This window comes from Dama dama, chromosome X (genome assembly GCF_033118175.1).
Source record: "Dama dama isolate Ldn47 chromosome X, ASM3311817v1, whole genome shotgun sequence".
Classification (NCBI taxonomy): Eukaryota; Metazoa; Chordata; class Mammalia; order Artiodactyla; family Cervidae; genus Dama; species Dama dama.
The window spans coordinates 122,757,028-122,767,509 of NC_083714.1; positions in this window are offsets into that span (position 1 = coordinate 122,757,028).

Below are 10,482 nucleotides of genomic sequence, written 5' to 3' on the forward strand. Positions count from 1 at the left end.
TAAATATCAGGAAATGCATACTAGAAAGTATTTCATAAATCCTGTTTTCTGAAGTTCCTCTTAGGGAGAAGTATTATAGATAGTGATTCATAGTTAAAATAGATAGAAAGTTGATATGTTAGTATGGATCACAAGATGAAGAGGTGATGTTTAGCCATGTACAGTTACTAGCTATGTATGTTTGTTGATATTGACATGATTTGTGATATTTGAAAACCAAAATGTATGTAACTGAATTCTCAAATTACTCCATGCTACACTTCATTTCTAGTGTGCATGCAAAGTTATGTTTTTGATGGTTGGTACCTCAAAGATGAGAGAAGCCCTTCTATCTAGTAAGAAAACATTTACATTTTTCTCCATTATAAGATTAAAGACACAGGAATGTAACATGTACAAAAAAAAAGAAAAAGAAAAGGCAATCTATGGACTGGGAGAAAATATTTGCAAATGATGCTACCAATAAGGCCTCAATTTTCAAAACATACAAACAACTCATATGACTCAAAATAAAAAAAAACAATCAAAAAAACGGGCAGAAGATCTAAATAGACATTTCTCCAGAGATGCCATACAGATATCCACTAGGCACATGAAAAGATGCTCAGCATTGCTAGTTATTAGAGAAATGCAAATCAAAACTACAATTAGGTACCATCTCACACCATTTAGAATAGTCACCCTTAAAAAGTCTACAAATAACAAATGTGGGAGAGGGTGTAGAGAAAAGGGAACCCTCCTACACTGTTGATGCAGCTACTATGGAAAAGAGTAAGAAGTTTCCTTAAAAAACTAAAAATATGGTTGCCATATGATCTAGTAGTCCCACTCCTGGGCATATATCTGGAGCAAACTCTAATTCAAAAAGATACATGCACCCTAGTACTATCTACAATAGCCAAGACACAGAAGCAACCTAAATGTCCACTGACAGATGAACGGATAAAGAAAATGTAGTTTACACACACACACACACACACACACACACACACACACACACTGGAATACTACAAAGCCATAAAAAGAATGAAACAATTTCATTTACAGCAACAGGGATGGACCTAGAGATTGTCATACTAAGTGAAGTAAGTCAGAAAAACAAATACCATATGATATTGCTGTTGTTGTTCAGTCACTGAGTCGTGTCTGACTCTTTGAGACCCCATAGACTGCAGTCTTCCAGGATCCTCTGTCCATGGGATTTTCCAGACAAGAATACTGGAGTTGGTTGCCATTTCCTTCTCCAGGGGGTTTTCCTGACCCAGGGATCGAACCTAATGAACATATTATTTACATATGATATTAGTTACATGTAATGTCATATGTAAAATCTAAAACACGATACAAATGAACTTGTTTGCAGAGCAGAAACAGATTCATAGACAGTAAACAAACTTATGGTTACCAAAGGGGAAAATGGGGAGGGATAAATTAAAAGTTTAGACAAATGGATAAGAAAGTTCTGGTACATACATACAATGGAATATTACTCAGCTATTAAAAAGAACATATTTAAATCAGTTCTAATGAGGTGGATGAAACTGGAGCCTATTATATAGAGTGAAGTAAGTCAGAAAGAAAAGCACCAATATAGTTTATTAACACATGTATATGGAATTTAGAAAGATGGTAACGACAACCCTATATGTGAGAAAGCAAAAGAGACACAGATATAAAGAACAGACTTTTGGACTCTGTGGGAGAAGGAAAGGGTGGGATGATTTGAGAGAATAGCATTGAAACATGTATATTACCATATGTGAAACAGATCACCAGTCCAAGTTTGATGCATGAAACAGGACACCCAAAGCCAGTGCACTGGGACAACCCAGAGGGATGGAATGGGGCGGGAGGTGGGAGGGGGTTCAGGGTGGGAGACACATGTACACCTGTGGCTGATTCATGTCAATGTATGGCAAAAACCACCACAATATTGTAAAGTAATTAGCCTCCAATTAAAATAAATAAATTAATTTAAAAACAAAAAAGTCTAGGATTAGCAGATACAAACTACTGTATATAAGCTAAACAACAAGGTACTACTGTTTAGTACAAGGAACTATATTCAATATCTTACAACAAATCATAATAGAAAAGAACATGAAAAAGAATACACACACACACACCGACATATCTATCTGAATCACTTTGCTGTACACCAGAAACTAACACAACATTGTAAATCAGCTATACTTCAATTTTAAAAAATGTTGTGAGAATTCCCCAGTGGTCCAGTGGTTATGACTCTCCTTCCACTGCAGGGAGCAGGGGTTTGATCCCTGGTCAGGGAACTAGATCCCACATGCTGCAACTAAGAGTTCATATGCCATGAAAGGATCCTGCGTGCTGCCATGAAGATTGAAGATCTCACATGCTGCAACTAAGACCTGGTATAGTTCAATAAATAAATAAAAATTAAGAAAAAAGATCACTGATCAGAGATCACCATAACAAATAGTAACACAGTCTGAAATATTGTTACAATGATCAGAATGTGACACTGAGACACGAAATGAGCAAATGCTTTTGGAAAATGCACTGGTAGACATGCTCTATGCAAGGTTGTCATAAATCTTCAATTTGTCTTAAAAAAATAACAGCAATGTCTGTAAAGTACAATGAAGCAAAGTAAATTAAAACAAGGTATGCCTGTAATGACCATGTGTAGCAGTATAGACCTCTTTAGGTTCAACCTGTTTGAAGTCTTTGGATTTCATGAATCTGGATGTTCATTTTTCTCCCCAGATTTGGGAAGTTTTCAGTCATTATTTCTTTTAGTAAACTTTCTGCCCCTTTCTCTTTCTTTTCTTTTTCTGGGATTTCCATGATGCCTGTGTTGACATGAGGGCTGAGATCTCCTATTCCACTCTCTTGCTGATGTCACTTTTTATTAGTAATTCTTTATATGGCAAACTTTCTTTGTAGATGTTTTCTTTCCTGATTTGACTCGGACTAATATGCTTTCCAAACCATTTCTCTCTCTTTATTCTGTTTTAAAAATATTTATTTTTATTCATTTATTTATCTGGCTGTGCCAGGTCTTAGCTGCAGCATGTGGGATCTAGTTCCCTGACAGGGATCAAACCCAGGCCTCCTGTATTGGGAGTGCTGAGTCTTAACCACTAGACCACCATGGAACTCCCTCTCTTTTCATTCTTTTCCTTTGGTGTAAAGGGTAGGGCAGGAGATGAGGCCTTCCCCTAAGCATTTGCCAGATTCCCCAGTAGAAATAACTACATCATAGCACCCATTAGCCTGTTCTGCAGCTTTGCAGATTTTGTAGCTTTAAGTACTTCTATTTTCAGTATGCCTTTCTTTTCTTTCTAGTTACCACTGCTAAGGCAGATATGCTTAGACTCTGGTAGTCTCTGTTAGGGGAAAGAGGTCCTAGAGAAGGGGAACATGAAGAATAACGAGCTCTGGCTGATCTCCTAGAAAATTTAAAATCAAACACATCCTGCTGTCACAAAAATTAATTTTCTTCCCAATGTCTGTCTGTAAGAGACAAAAGACAAAGGCCTATAAGAGAAATCCAGTTTTCTCTCTAATATACACTGGACTTTTATTTATTGGGAAGTAACATTTTGTTTTATTAGCTTAGAAGAACATTTGCCTTCTCTCAGCTCTAATTTACATTACAAACTATGCCATATCATTTGAGATTAACTGGTCACAGTGATTGCAATCTCTTTCTTCCTTGAAATGGGTGTGTGTGTTTATGTATCTTCTAAATTTTCAATTTAAAAAAGCTTCAACTTAAGGAATAAAACAGGTTACTAACAAAATATATTTAGAAATAATTTATAAAATGAGGAATGATTAGCATTTGTTTCTAAAATTGCTTCCTCTTTTCTCAGTTGGTTGAAGTTATTTTTACATTCTTTTAAGCCACAAGGCAGCTGTTCTTTGACCATGTCTCTCATTCTGTTAATTGCTTCTGAATCTTTTGCACTGATGCCAAAGCATCAACTGTAACTGAACATCTTTTGGAATACAACAAGCTAATTTACTGCAGAAGATTTTTATATTATTTTTAATAGTATCATGAAGCTATCACTGACATATAATGAAGTTCACGTATTTAAAGTATATAGTTTGATGTGTTTTGACATATGTACACACTCATGAATTCATTACCACAATCAAGATAATGAACATTTTACTCCCCCTTTGTCATCTCTCTCTCCTGAACCCTCCATCTCATTTCTCCAGGCAATTACTGATGCATTTTTGTTACTATTGATTAATGTATATAGTGTAAAGTTTTGTGCAAATGGAATCAGGCAGTATGTACTCATTTCTGTTTTGCTTTTTTTAACATAGAAAATTACTTTGAGATTCATCCATGTTGTGTGTATCACTAGTGCATTCCCTATTCTTTACTGATACATCACAGTCTTTTAATTCATTTACTTGTTTACAGACATTCAGGACATTGGGCTTTCCTGGTGGCTCAGACAGTTAGGAATCCACCTGCAATGCAGGAGACCCCAGTTTGATCCCCGAGTCAGGAAGATTCCCTTGAGGAGGGAATGGCTACCCGCTCCAGTATTCTTGCCTGGAAAATCCCATGAACAGAAGAGCCTCACGGGCTACAGTCCACAGGGTTGCAAAGAGTTGGATATGGCTGAGCGACTAAGCATGCACACAAGGATATTTCTAGTTTTTGGTTATTACAAGTATAACTGTAAAGTATGACATCTGTATACAAGTATTTGTGTGGATATATGCATTTATTCCTCTTTCATTAGGCAATATTTAGGAGTGGAATAGTTGGATCATATGGCTGGTATATGTTTAACTCTTTGATAAAATGTAAAAATGTCCTCTGAAATGACTATACCATTTTACAGCTCCACTAGAAATGTATGAAAGCTCGAGTTGCTCCACATCCTCACCAAAACTTGGTATGGTCAGCCATTTTAATTTTGGACATTCTAACAAGTATTTAGTACAAGCTCATTATAATTTTAATTTGCATTTCCTTGAACTAATGATGTTGACCATCTGTTTATGTGCTTATCTGACAACAATTTATCTTCTTTGACGTAGTATTTATTCAATTTTTTGACTATTTAAAAATTTTTAATTGGAAGATAATTAATTTACTATGTTGTATTGGTTTATGTCATACAACATCATCAATCAGCCATAAGCATACATACACCTTTTTTGAATTTTAAAAAAGCTTTATTGGAATATAGTTGCTTTATAATGTTGTGTTAGCTTCTGCCATACAGAAAAGTAAATCAGCTATGTATATACATATATCCCCTATTTTTTGGACTTTCTTCCCATTTCTTCCCATTTTGGACTTTCAACTCAGAGCAGTGAGTAGAATTCCCTGTGCTATACAGTAGTTATCTATTTTATACAGAGTATCAGTAGTGTATATATGTCTATCCCAACTTTCCAATTCATTTCATCCTCCCTTACCTCCTTGGTATCCATAAGTTTTTTCTCTACATCTATGCCTCTATCAATCTATACTCATGAAATTACTTAATTAATTTTTAAAAGTCTATATACAAGTGAGATCATATTGTACTTACCTTTTCCTGTCTTATTTATTTCACCTAGCACAACGCCCTTAAGGTCTATCCACATGATCACAAGTGGCAAGACTTCATTCTTTTTTATGGCTCAACAATATTCCATTGTATACATATACCACATTTTCTTTATTCATTTGTCCAGTGATGGACATTTAGATAGTTTCCATATTTTAGCTACTGTAAAAAATGCTGCAATGATCATATGGGTGGATGTATCTTTTTAAATTAGTACCCAGAAGCACTTTAGACAAATACCCAGAAGTGGAATTGCTGGATCATATGGTAGTTATATTTTTAATTTTCAAAGAAAATTAGTGGCTGCATCAATTTATATTCCCACCAAGTGTACAAGGCTTTGCTTTTCTTCACATCTTTGCCAATCCTATTTATTTTTCTTGTCTTTTTGGTAACAGCCACTCTAACAGGCGTAAGGTGATATCTCACTGTGGTTTTGATTTGCATTTTGCATAATCCTTCTTTACTGTGGGAAAGTGAAAGTGAAGTTGCTCAGTCATGTCCGACTCTTGGTGACACCATGGACTGTAGACCACCATGCTTCTCCATCGGTCCATGGGATTTTCCAGGCAAGAGTACTGGACTGGGTTGCCATTTCCTTCTCCAGGGGGATCTTCCTGACCCAGGGATCGAACCCAGGTCTCCCGCATTGTAGGCAGACACTTTTATTGTCTGAGCCACCAGGGAAGTCTTACTGTGGGAATCACCTACTCATTCATTGAGCATATGAAAGTAGAGAAAGATCTATGTCACAAATTAGAATCTGGCTGACATCTTTAAGTTTTGTAGTGCACCAAAATTTAGACAGAATAAATCTATTTGGATGTGGCATTTACCCCCACATTAAGTGTATGGGTTCAGAACTCATTGTGTGAATGGCACTGCTTAAGTTGTGCAGTGTACTCAATAATATATGCAGTAAGTCTAATTTCATAAGGCCATCAATAACCTCCACATTGACTATATGAACTATATGATCACAGAATGATCTGTGACATAAACTAGGATGTAGTTGTCAGTTCTTGAATAGTACAGTATATCCAACTATAAGTGAGATAAGTCTAAACTCACAATGATCATCACTTACTTCCACATTAGCATATGAGAAATCTAGAAACAGGTATGGAATTTACCAGACAGTAAATGGTAGTTCCTCAGTTGCACAGTGTACCCAAATGTACAAGGATAAATTTGCTTTCATGTGGCCATCACTGACCTCCATATTGAGCATATGAGGAGATTAGAAAGACTTACGGCAAAGACTAGCATACGACTGGCATCACTTGTTTTTGCGGTGCACTCAATGTACACGGCACAATCTAACCACATATGGCAACACTTCCTCATATTAACATATGAAACATATGTTTGAGCATATGAAGAATCCAGAAAGACTCACGGCATAGACTGTAATATGAAGAGAATCCCTTAAGATGTGGAGCACACCCACATTTATTTTCATGAGATCATTACTAATGCCACACTGACCACATGAGGAGTCCAGAAAGGTACATGGTATATACTGAAATGTAAATTACACCAGTTGAGTTGTGCAGTGCATCTATGAATACTTACCTCCATTTTCAGCATATCAGGAATCCAGGAAGAAACCTGGCATGGACTGTGATGTGAATGGCATCCTCTGGGTGTGCAGTGTTCACAATTGAATGTAGAGTAAGTCTTCTTTACGAGGCCATCTCTTACCTCCACACTGAGCATATGGAGTCCAGAAAGATCTATGGAATAGAGTAGAATATGAATGGCCCACCTTCAGCTGTGCATTGCACCCAACCATAAATGCAATGTCTACTTTCATGGGGTTGTCACTTACCTTCACATTGAGTAGTAGAAATTAAGAAAGACTCATGGCACAGACTATGATATGATGGGTAACTCTTGATTAGCATAGCCCTATCAAACATACATAGGCTAAGTCTACTTTTATGTGATACTCACTAATTCACATTCACATATTGGTAGCCTGAATAATTTATGGTGGAGGCCATAATAAAAATAGCATCCTTTCAGTTGTTCAGTGTAGTAATGTGTACCTGGTAGATCTCTTCCCAGTATCTATCCCATTCTTTTTTTCTCCCATGAATTTCAAAATTCCGATTCCCTGAATTTTACCCTGGTAAATAAATACCAAAATATTTCTCAGCCTCCAGTGTAACTAACTATGGTTATGTAATTAAATTCTATACCATGTGTAAAATAGATGTGAAACTTCCCCAAAGTATCTTTAAAGTTAAGTAGATGCTCTTCTTGTTCCCCTCTTTCTGCAAATTTTAATGAAACTGTGATAGTTGAGGCTAAAGCAGTCATCATGGGACATGAGGCAGAAACTATGTATTAAGGATAGTGGAACAACAAACTCTAATGGGATTGGACCCATAATGACTGTAGAGTCAACCCTACCAGCTTGGGACTGCTACATCTGACTGCTCACTTGAAAGCTATCTTGCTTAAATGATTATTAATTTAGAATATGAGTCACATGCAACCATTCAAAATCTAGTGATGGTTAATTTTATGCATCAATTGGGCTAGGCTATGGTGCCTAGTTACTTGGCCAAATACCAGTTCAGATGCTGCTAGAAAAGTACTTTTCAGATGTAATTATCATTTAAATAAGCAGACTTTGAGTGAAGCAGATTATTCTCCATAATGTGGGTGGGCCTCATCCAATCAGTTGAGAGCCTTAAAAGAAAAGAGTGAGGTCTACCTGTGAAGAAGGAATTCTGCCTCCAGATGACTTTTGGACTCAAGATATCCAGTTTTTGCTGGATTTTTCAGCTTGTCAGGTTGCTCTAAAGATTGAGGACTTTCCAGCCCCTGCAATCATATGAAGAAATTCCTTAAAATATGAGGAAATCCTTTCTGTGTCTCTATCTGTCTCTATTTATTGTGTTTCTCTGGAGAGCCCTGACTAATACACCAACAAACTAGATTCCCATATGTTTCAGTTTAGCATATACATTTTATAGAATGATAACAAATTTAAAAATTACCAAGTGTAGAAACCAGCTATAAGCCAATAGTGTGACTTTTTGACTTCATACCTCCAAAATTAGGAAAAAATAAGTAATAATTAGGTAATAACACTCCACTTTTATCACAGAGGACAAACATTTGAGAACAAAATAGTTGTGTTTGTCTGGCAACCAAAGCATTTACAAAAGCACTCTTAAATATTGGAAATAAACATATAAAAATTGTGAGCAAGTATGAGATCATTATTTCTGACATCTAAAACAAATTACTTATCAACTGCAAAATGAAACAACTTATTAAACAGCTAAAAAGAACAGACTTTTCAGCTTGTAAAGAGAATTTACTCCATTTTCAAGAGCTTCAAATAAAATTTCAGATGTATGTTTGTAAAATGCCATTCATGACTAGGATATTTCATCTGGTTACTGGGTTGAGTACAATGGGAAATTGGTATCTCAGTGCTCATGCACCCAGTTACCCACCATCAGGATTTTAAAGGGGTTTTGGAGGGCCTGTCAAAGTTGTATACCAAGAGGCGTGCCTTTCATATCTCTACCTGTGTAGCTGGATATTATTAATAGCATCAGGAATTCACTAGCTTGTAGAGTATTTCTTGTCCTGGGGCTTCCCTGGTGGCTCAGATGGTAAAGAATCCACCTGCAATGCAGGAGACCCAGGTTCGATCCCTGGGGTTGAGACGATACCTGGAGAAGGGAATGGCTACCCACTCCAGTATTCTTGCCTAAAGAATCCCATGGACAGAGGAGTCTGGTAGGCTATGGTCAATGGGGTCACAAAGAGTTGGACATGACTGAGTGACTAATACACACAGACAGAAAGAGTCACCTAAGTTTCAGGCCTGATCCTGCCACTTCTCTTGGCTACATAGGAAATACTTGAAAAACAAAACAAGGGACTTCTCTGGTTGTTCAGTGGCTAAGACTCCGTGATCCAAATGCAGGCAGCCCAGGTTTGATCTCTGGTCAGGGAACTAGATCCCACATGCCACGACAAAGGTTGCACATGTCACAATGAAGATCAAAGATCTTGCATGCTGCAACTAAGACCAGGCACAGCCAAATAAATAGATACTAAAAACAAAACAAAAAGAACTTCTCTTTCTTGATGTATTCCATGTACATAATGACTAATATTTGGAGTTTTGCCTCATTATCTTGGTGGTGAACTCAAACTCCTTCTGTTATGAGGATTTGATTATTATAAATCTCTGCCTCAATCCTCCCAAATACACACCAACTATTCTTCTATTAACTCCACTAGTTTCTGCACAGAAAGATCTTCCTACTTCCTAACACTCTTCCTCCCTAGGCCACTATGCCATCCCTGAAACTGATCATGCCCTCATCACACTAAAGCTCTTATTCTCTGGCATATCTCCTTCTTTAGCACCCCTCCTGGGTCTATGTATTTTTCTTACCTATACATATAGTCAAAGCTATGGTTTTTCCAGTAGTCATGTATGGATGTGAGAGTTGGACCATAAAGAAGGTTCAGCACCAAAGAATTGATGCTTTTGAACTGTGGTGTTGGAGAAATTTTGAGTCCCTTGGACTTCAAGGAGATCAAACCAGTCAGTCCTAAAGGAAATCAGTCCTGAATTGGAAGGACTGATGCTGACGCTGAAGCTCCAACAATTTGGCCACTTGATGCAAAGAACTGACTCATTGGAAAAGACCCTGATGCTGGAAAAGATTGAGGGCAGGAGGAGAAGGGGACGACAGAGGATGAGGTGGTTGGATGGCATCACTGACTTGATGGACATGAGTTTGAGCAAACTCTGGGAGATGATGAAGGACAGAAGCCTGGTGTGCTGCAGTCCATGGCGTCGCAAAGAGTAGGACACAACTGAGTGACTGAACAATAACAACAATACATGTTCATAATATCTTCTAGGCAG